The following is a 9,584-nucleotide window of genomic DNA, read 5'->3' on the forward strand; positions in this document are numbered from 1 at the left end:
ACATGACAATGAAGTTGAGTGGTACTACTCTTGGAGCTAGATATTAATTAAGTGAGTTGTCAGTAACTCATTTAATTAATGTACATTCGATATCTTAAACACAGGGAGATTAACGCACTCATGATAAGAAGGAGCTCATAATAATATTGGATAGGTGTGGTAGTTCAATAATAGTTCTTTAGTGGCATGAGTTATTATTGATGAACTTGAGTTGGGTGTTCGGATAGAACACAGGAAGCTCAAGCTCATTAGGAGGCCAAAACCAATTCATCCTCTCGGTCCCTATTGTAGCCTCTATAAAGCCTCACATTCACCCGTTTTGATTTTCCTTCTTACCCAAGTGAGGGGACGACCACATTCTTGCTTGGTGCCCAAGCAAGGGGTCGACCAAGCCTTGCTTGGTGCCTAAGTTGTGGGTCAGCCAAGCCATGCTTGGTGCCCAAGCATGGGGCCGACCATAATAGAAGAGAAAAGGAAGTTTTTATTTAAAACAAAATTTTGTTAAAATCTTTCCTTTTATAACTTTCCACAAAGGATTAAAAGAGAGATTTTAATTTTGTTAAAATTTTTCCTTTTTTGTAGTTATCTACAATGGTTTAAAAGAAATATTTTAATTTTGTTAAAATCTTTCCTTTTTTGTAACTAATCATTACAGGAATAAAAGGAAGATTTTGTTAAAACAAAGTTTTGTTATAATCTTTCCTTTTATAGCTATTTACAATGGTTTAAAAAAGATATTTTAATTTTGTTAAAATCTTTCCTTTTTTTGTAACCATCCACAATAGCAAATAAAAGGAAAATTTTGTTAAAACTGTCTTTGTCTACGAAGAAAGGTACAACTAGTTCTTTATTCCTCAGCGAAATTAGTTTAGTTTTTCTTTGTATGGATCCTGAAATACCAACACAAGAGGCTATCAATTTTATGCTTAAATTGAGTTCTCTGTAGTTAAACCTAGGGTTTACTGTAAGGAGTTTAAATATTCAATTTCTTTGAAAGTCTTTGTCTAGGAAGTGGTGGATGATCTCATAACTAAGAAGGCCGAGTGCCTCGCCAACGACTTGGAAGTCAATCCTTGAAATAGATATTTAATCAACTTCTGTAATATGATTTAACTTCTGAAGAACACATGAGTTGAACTTGGATTAATAATGTTAAGTTTCGTTTGCAATCCAAGTTTAACTTTTGAAGAACACATGGGTTGCTAGGAAAAGTTCTGTATTTGTATAAATTTTTGTACAGGGAAAACAGAACGGAATTCCAAGTAGCACCCAACAAAAGGTACTATTTTGAGCAAAAGTATGTATCCCAAGACTCCTGAGGAAATAGCCGGAATGAAAAAAGAACCATATGTCAGTGCTATTGATAATTTAATGTGCACTATGTTGTGTACTTGTCCTGATATAAGCTATGTTATTGGCTTAGTTAGTCGTTTCCAGTCAAACCCAGGATCGAGACATTGGAAAGCGGTGAAGAGGTTATTCAGATATCTCAAAGGAACAGCCGATTATTGCCTATGTTTCCAAGGATCAAATATGAGCCTAAGTGGCTACACAGATGCAGATTGGGCAGGGGACCTTGATGACAAAAAATCCACATCTGGCTATGTCTTCTTGCTGAATGGTGGCGCCATCTCATGGAACAGCAAGAAGCAGACTTGTGTAGCCTTGTCAACAATGGAAGCTGAGTATGTGGCTTGTGCAGATGTTGTGCAAGAGGCTGTCTAGCTAAGAAGGTTTCTAAAGCATCTGAAGATTGCTGAGGACAATGGGAGTCCTGTTATAGTGTACTGTGACAATTAAGCTGCAATAACTTTTTCCAAGGATCCCAAACATCACAACAAAGGCAAGTATATAGAAATTAAGTATAATTTTGTAAGGGATATTATTGACAAGAAAAAGATAATTCTTGAGTACATCCCTACATGAAATATGCTTACTGATCCTTTTACTAAGCCATTGACTAAAGAGTCATTTCATGGATATGTGAATCTTTGGGACTTCGAAGAATGTAACTTATTGTAAAGACATTTTGATAAATGAAAAATATCATGATCTAATCAGTGTATATGTCTTTGTTACATTCAAATAAAAAGTCTCGATAAGCATATTGGCATATTGAGATTGGTCCACTCACATGGACAATCATCTCTATTTGTTAAGTACGAATAGAGGTAAGACCGTTACTTATGGGATAACTTATGTAGCTATGAATAGAGATATACCCGTAAGTTAAGGTCACCTTGATAATTGTGTCAAGATGAGATCATTTATGTAATGATCAGAGTAAATGCACCCACCATTTACTGAATCTGCTTAAGGCCAGATTGGAATTCATATGTTGAATTCAAGATTAGACATTAGGTATGTCTAGATAGAAATCTGTACGATGTTAAATTTTAGAAAAAACATGCGCTCTTTTTAGTAAAGAGAATAACATCGTAACATGTGATTCATACCACATGTGCTATGACGACAAGAAGGGTAGTAGGAGAATGAATCTCTGCTTCTTTACTATGTGAGACCATTCAGATTATAAGTTAATCTCAATCTTACCCTAAGTGACTATTTAGTTGTCTATTTGAAGTTCTAATCAATGTCTACTACTTTAGCATGTTTCCTATTGACTATGGATGATTCGGTCTATGGAACATAACTAGGAAAGCGACTGATTAAAATGAATATATTCTAGCTAAAAAGGAAGATTAAGATTGATTTACATCTGTGACATTTATTCACGGGTACTAGTTACATTTTTAATTCAGTACATAAAATATAATTGTGAATAATTTGTTTAATTGGAGATGTTGAGCATGCTCTTGACATATAGTCAATATGAGGAATTAGAGATATTCATAATGATGTAAATAATTTAATCTGGGATAAAGGTAAGTCATTGATGTCTCTGATTCGTTCTAAAGAGCAGCTATGTAAGGTATAATAATCTTCTTAGCAATAAATGCTCAGTATGCTTGCTGTCGCATGAACTATTTTCCCTAATGTATAGAATAAATGTTCTTATATAGTCTTTGTGACTAATTAATGCTCTGGTCTTCTTGACTTGATCATCATAAAGTCTATGTGACTTATTTGGTCTTTGTGACTAATTAATTTTGCTCTGGTCTATATGACTTAATCTGTCTTTGTGACCAATTAATATTTGGCTTTGGCATTATGACATGATCACTTCGTAGTCTATGTGACTGATATGGTCTATGTGACCATATAATCTTATGGATTGATTTGGACGAGTGGGAGATGTTCGGCGTTGCAGGAGACGAAGGGGCACTGTTTCCCCTTCATTTCTCTCATTGTTGCAAACGCGAAGGAGACGAAGGGGCGTCCTTTCCCCTTCGTCTTCCTCAATCTTCTTATAAATGGTGCGTCTAAGCCATGAAAAAAAGGAGGGGAAGAGCATAAGGGGTGAGGCGACGATGATCAGTGTTGGTCGAGCAAAGGAGAACGTCCGAGAGGCTGGAGATTTGGCTTGTGAACCTTGAAGCATTTTCCGGTTACCCGTGATTGTGCTTCCGATAGTAGCGACATCCGGTGGTTCTTCTTTGATTTCTTTAAAAGATCACTATGAGTAGTTACAATTTTTTCCTATGTTTGATCCATACTGACAAATAGACAACAGTTTTAGAGGAGGGATTGGCTAGATTTTTTTCTATATCAAAGAGGAATAACTTAAACATGCCAAAATACGTTTAAGAATTATAAATTTATCTAAATAATTTTATTATGATTTTTAAAATATATACATATTTGCTATAACATGATTAATTTAAGGAGGTTAGCTAATCTAACCATTAATTAACTTAAATTGTTATTGATCCACGAGATTGAATTAATTCTATGTACTCATGTTCTTTTTAATTGGTAGAAAAAATGTAGCCTATAAGATGGATTTCCAATAGCACGAAATTCAAGGCAAATTAAAAACTTCTAAGGTTCTTCATGTTTCTTATTAATGTTTAATTGGACAGATATTAAATGAGCGGAGGAAAATGACATTTATTGATTGTTCATTTAGTAAATTTTCTTGCTCGACAACTTTTTTAAGCGGATTTGTATGAGATTAATTTGCATGTACCAAAGTGATTTAGTGAAAAGGATAATAGATTAATAATTTAAGATTTAGAAACTGAATTAAAACATTTTTAAAAAAAATATAATAAATCCACTCGAAATTCTTCACCTAGTGTTTCTTCTAATAAAACCATTCAATTATAAAAAAATTATTAAGAGAGTGTTTGGTTAATGTGTTTGAGAATGAGGGAATGAAATGATAGTAAAAGATAATGTTTGGATTGTAAGTTTGGGAATGACATTTTGAGAATGATTACTAGATTTATGGAAATCAACTAAACCCATATAATTTGATGGGTTTCATTTTTATTCCTATTCCCATTTCATCCTACTATTAAATTCATACCTATAGTCATTTCTATCCTTTAATCAAACACCCTAAATCTTGTTGACATACCTAAGAATATTTAATATTACACGCACCTATAAAAAGAATTATTAAATCTTGTTGACATACGTAAGAATAATTTGATAAAAGTATTAAATAATGCATTGTAATCCTGCACAAATCACTATCTCCCAGCTTCCAATTTTTTTTCTCATCAATCGAACACTATGAGTTGTCACAGAATAAGAGATATTGGCCTTTTCGTCATCAACCTATCAAGTTGGACTTTTAAATATTCACACGTATCACGATATTTGATTTTCAGGGGAACCGAGTATTGACTTTTGAAAGAAGCATGTGCGGAGGTAGTTACTAAACATGAACTTAATTAAGACCATAAATGATGTCAATTAAATAATAATTTAATTTAAAATATCAACTTCACATGGAGACCAGATTCTCTGATTAGAATTTTCTGGATCACAGAAGATTCTGCATATTCATTTGAAGTATGATAGAGATGATATTTAAGATTTATATAACTAAGTTTAAATAAAATTTTATAATATTATTGTGATATATTAAAAGTATAAAAAAAAGTTCATTTAAAACAGTAACTAATGAAGATGCCCTATTCAGATCTTCTATAAATGCATGCAAGCTCAGGAAGAGAGCCCCAAACAATAATATCATTTAAGTGCTTTAATTACTTCGTTACTGCGTGGCCATGGAAGCTAATTCCCTCTTCTCACCTTTCTCCTTCATCTCTCTCTTCCTCGGCTTCTTCATAATTTTACTGATAAAGATCAGATCAAGGAGCAGACTAGCATTAGCTCCTCTCCCACCCGGCCCGCCCAGGCTTCCCCTCATCGGAAACATTCACCAGCTCGTCGGCGGCAACCCTCACCGTATCCTCTCCAACTCGCCAAAACACACGGCCCCTTCTTCCATCTCCGAGTCGGACAGGTCGACCAAGTCGTTGCCTCGTCCGTGGAGGCGGTGGAAGAGATCATCAAGCGCCATGATCTCAACTTTGCTGACCGACCCTCCAACTTGACCTTCTCCAAAATATTGAGCTATGGCACGCGCAACGTCGTCATGTCCCCCTACGGTGGCTACTGGAAGCAGATGAGGAAGATCTACGCCATGGAGCTGCTCAACTCCCGGCGCGTCAAGTCCTTCGCCGCCATCCGGGAGGTTGTGAACCGAAAGCTCACGGCGGAGATCGCCGACAAGGCGTCTGCTCAAACACCTTTCAATCTAAGCCAGATGGTGATGTCCATGACTAATGAGCTAGTGATCAGAGCTGCGTTTGGTGACGATTGCAAACAAAAGGCGGAATTCTTGGACCTGGTCAGAGAGACACTAAGCTACGTGACTAGCTTCGCGGTGGCTGATATGTACCCCTCGCTCAAATTCTTGGATACTCTCACGGGATTGAAGTTCCAGTTAGAGCGAACCCGTGATAAGCTCGACAAAATCTTCGAGGAAATCATCTCACAGCGTCAAGTCGCACTGGCCGCTGAGCAAGCAGAGGAGGATCTACTTATCGATGTACTTCTCAAGCTAAAAGATGACCGAAGTCTCGAATTTCCAGTCACATACGACTCCGTCAAAGCCGTCATCATGGTAAATGAAATTATATATAAGAAAAAGAATATTTATTTATTAAGTATCTTCCGATTGCTAATAGCTTAATTATTATCTTTAGGAAATATTCCTGGCAGGAACAGAAACAGCATCGACGGTTATTGAATGGGCTATGTCAGAGTTGATCAAGAATCCTAAGGCAATGGAGAAAGTCCAAAAGGAGATGAGGGAGGCTATGAAAGGGAAGACCAATCTCGAAGAGAGCGACATCCTCAAATTCAGTTATCTAAATTTGGTGATCAAGGAGACCATGCGGCTCCACCCTCCTGTCCCTCTGTTGATGCCGAGAGTATGCAAAGAGACGTGTGAGGTCATGGGATATCGAGTGCCCGCCGGAGCTTTAGTGCTCATCAATGCATTTGCACTGGGCAGAGATGAGCAGTACTGGGGCTCTGATGCAGAGAGTTTCAAGCCTGAGAGATTTGAGGGCGGCTCGGTGGACTTCAAGGGCTTCAACTTCGAGTTCTTGCCATTCGGTGTAGGGCGAAGGTTGTGCCCCGGCATCACATTTGGGTTGTCGGCTGTGGAAGTCGGTCTGGCTCACCTCCTCTTCCACTTTAACTGGAAGCTTCCTCGAGGCATGAAGATCGAATTTTTGGACATGACGGAAATTTCAGGCGTGACCGCACCAAGGAGATCACCTCTCCTTGTGCTTGCCAATCCAATAATGCCTCTGCCATAGTTATAATTATTACTTCATCTGCAAACTTGATTTGCAGACGTTTTATATATATATTAAGAAAAAGATGCATATCCTATATATGTTAAAGAGATCATTTTTATACAAAATAAATTAGTAAATTATATATTAGTCATTGCTCTTTTTAACTAGTTAAAGAAATTAATGTTGACAATTTATGAACTCCAATAGTTTGAAATTTAGGCAATGATGGCTTATGAGGTTCTTCAAAATTTATTTTATGAACAAACATGGTTAAAGAATTTGCATTAGGTGTTAAACTACAAAATATTTTAATTTGAATGTATTTTATTAGGACATTTTTTTTATAAAATAATCTTGAAATTTATTGATCTTTTATTTGTCATAATAAGAATTGACCTGCTGGATAAATTAGAATTTTATTAAATATTTTATACAAATTAAATAAAATGAAAAATTTCATGTCCGCTCTTTAAAATTCATCTCAATTTAATATTACATGAACTACATAAAGAGAAAAATTATAAAATATTCTTCTTGACACGTATAAGCAAAATTTGATTAAAAGAAATTAAATAATACTTTATAGTCATGCACATGAATTTCTATTTAAAACATAGAGTGTTAGCTGTTGGAAGAAATGGGTGGGAGGAGAAAGAATAAGAAAATTGGTGCGAACATGTTTTTGCTGGAAAGATTAAAATGAAAAAACTTACAGTTGCTTTTGGAAAAATATGAGAGAGTTGCTATCATTTGGGAGAGAGGGAGAAGAAATTGAAATTGAAATTGAAATTGGAAAAAAGTTTTGGGACAAGGAAAATCATACGACTGGCTTGTGTAAAAAAGAGGAGGGTTCGGCTGATAGAAGAAGCTGAAAATAGGGAAGAAATTGGAGAATAAAAAGGAAAAGAAGAAGCTAGGAGAGCCAGACGGGGCATGTGAAAAGGAGGAGAAAATAACGAAGAGATGGGGTGGTGGCAATTGGCTAGGGCATAGGTGTCATGCTTTGATACGGTTGAGTTTGTGCTACAATGATAACGAAGAACTTCAGAGAGAAGAAATCGAAGAGGAGAAGAAGAAGAAGATTTGAGAGAGAGAAGAAGAAAAAAAATAAAAGATATTGTGGTTCGGTGATGTATTTATTACAGGAAAAAGGTTATGAAATTCTATTAGAATTTTCTCAACTTCAAAGATCCTATTTATAGAGCTCAAATTCTACTTGGTATTTTGGATCCAAAATATCATGTATTATATGAAATTTTAAAAATCTCGGCGCACTTCCCACATCTTCCTAATGCCACCCGAATCAGGCACGGGCATGCTCGAGTGAGCGATGCCTCCCTAATGGAGAACAACTAGGTCATGCCCCTGAACACGATCAAGTCATAGGCGTGCCCGAGTGAGCAACACCTCTCGAACGAGGCACGATCATGCCACAAACGTGCCTTCTTTCCTAAACCTCGGGCGTGCTTGCGCTCCAACTGATCCAAACATAGCTCGGTCGTGTCTCGCGCCACTATCATGTTTCTTTGTGCTTGTTGAAAATTCGAAGCCGCCATGCCCTAGCTGTGCTTCTAGTATGGTCGTGCCTCTGCTTCAACTCCATATAAATCATCTTCAACAATATTCGCCTTGACGAATATTCAACCCCTTCAAAGAAACACGAGCATCTCAGAAAACCTCCACTCGGAATATTGAGTTCGGGCTACAATCCTCTAGCAATTAGCGAAATGGATCAAGTTCAAGCAATGCTTGAATTTCTCTATGGTAACTGGCTTTGTCAACATATCTGTGACATTTTCAGAAGTATGATCCTTTTCAAGAAGTATTTTCTTGGAAGAAATCAATTCCCTAATCTTGTGAAACTTCACATTAATCTACTTGGTTCTCACATGATACATCTTATTCTTCATCAAATAGTATTCTAGTAATCACAATGCAACTTGACTCCACCTTGTTGAACACTCAATTCTCTAACTAACTCAGTAAGCCACAATGCTTACTTGGTTGCTTCAATTACTACCATATATTTTGACTCGGTAGTGGAAAATGCAACTATAGGATGTATCATGGACTTCCAACAAATAAGTTCTCCTACCATAATGAACATATACCATGTAGTAGACCTTCTATCATCCATTTCTCCTGCATAGGATGCAACCACATATCTTGTAACTAAAGGATAACTTGTTGTCTGCTGAACTCAATGCCATAATTTGTAGTATTCTTCAAATATATGAAAATCTACTTGACCACATTTCAATATTGTCGATAAAGATTTAAAAGAAACTTGTTCACCATATTAACAACTTGTGCCAAATCCGGTCTTGTGCAAATAATGACATATATCAGACAACCAATTGCACTAGCATAGGGAACCTTTAACATGATTTTGAAATGATCAATGAGAATTATTATATTTACCTAAGAAAAGATAAAAGAAAGTTAGTTATCTTATCATTATATGTTGATAATATGCTAATAGCTGAAAATAATATGAAGTTTGTGATAGAAGTTAAATCATGACTTTCATCACAATTTGATATGATAGATATAGGAGAAACTGAGTATATTTTAGGAGTAAAGATTATTAGAGATCGATCAAAAATACTTTTGGATTTGTCTGAAAAGGCTTATATCACTAAAATGCTATACCACTTGAATATGCCAAATTGTAATATTGAACAAACACCTATAGCGAAAGGTACTATTGTCACGCCCCAAAGGAGTCCCAGCCAAACAAAAATCCGATAGCATCTCTCCTGTACCGGTGACAATCTAAATCCATAAATACACAACCCTCAGGGCCTCTCAATCCTCGGCCAACACGACCAGAACATAAGCAATAATTTAAATAAA

The 9,584-nt window shown here is 36.1% G+C and overlaps 1 pseudogene; it reads left to right on the forward strand.

The window, feature by feature from the left end:
• Positions 1-5,072: 5,072 nt before the first annotated feature.
• On the forward strand, positions 5,073-6,795 carry LOC121993816 (annotated as a pseudogene).
• The last annotated feature ends 2,789 nt before the right edge of the window (positions 6,796-9,584 follow it).

This window comes from Zingiber officinale, chromosome 6A (assembly GCF_018446385.1).
Source record: "Zingiber officinale cultivar Zhangliang chromosome 6A, Zo_v1.1, whole genome shotgun sequence".
In the NCBI taxonomy this organism is placed as follows: Eukaryota; Viridiplantae; Streptophyta; class Magnoliopsida; order Zingiberales; family Zingiberaceae; genus Zingiber; species Zingiber officinale.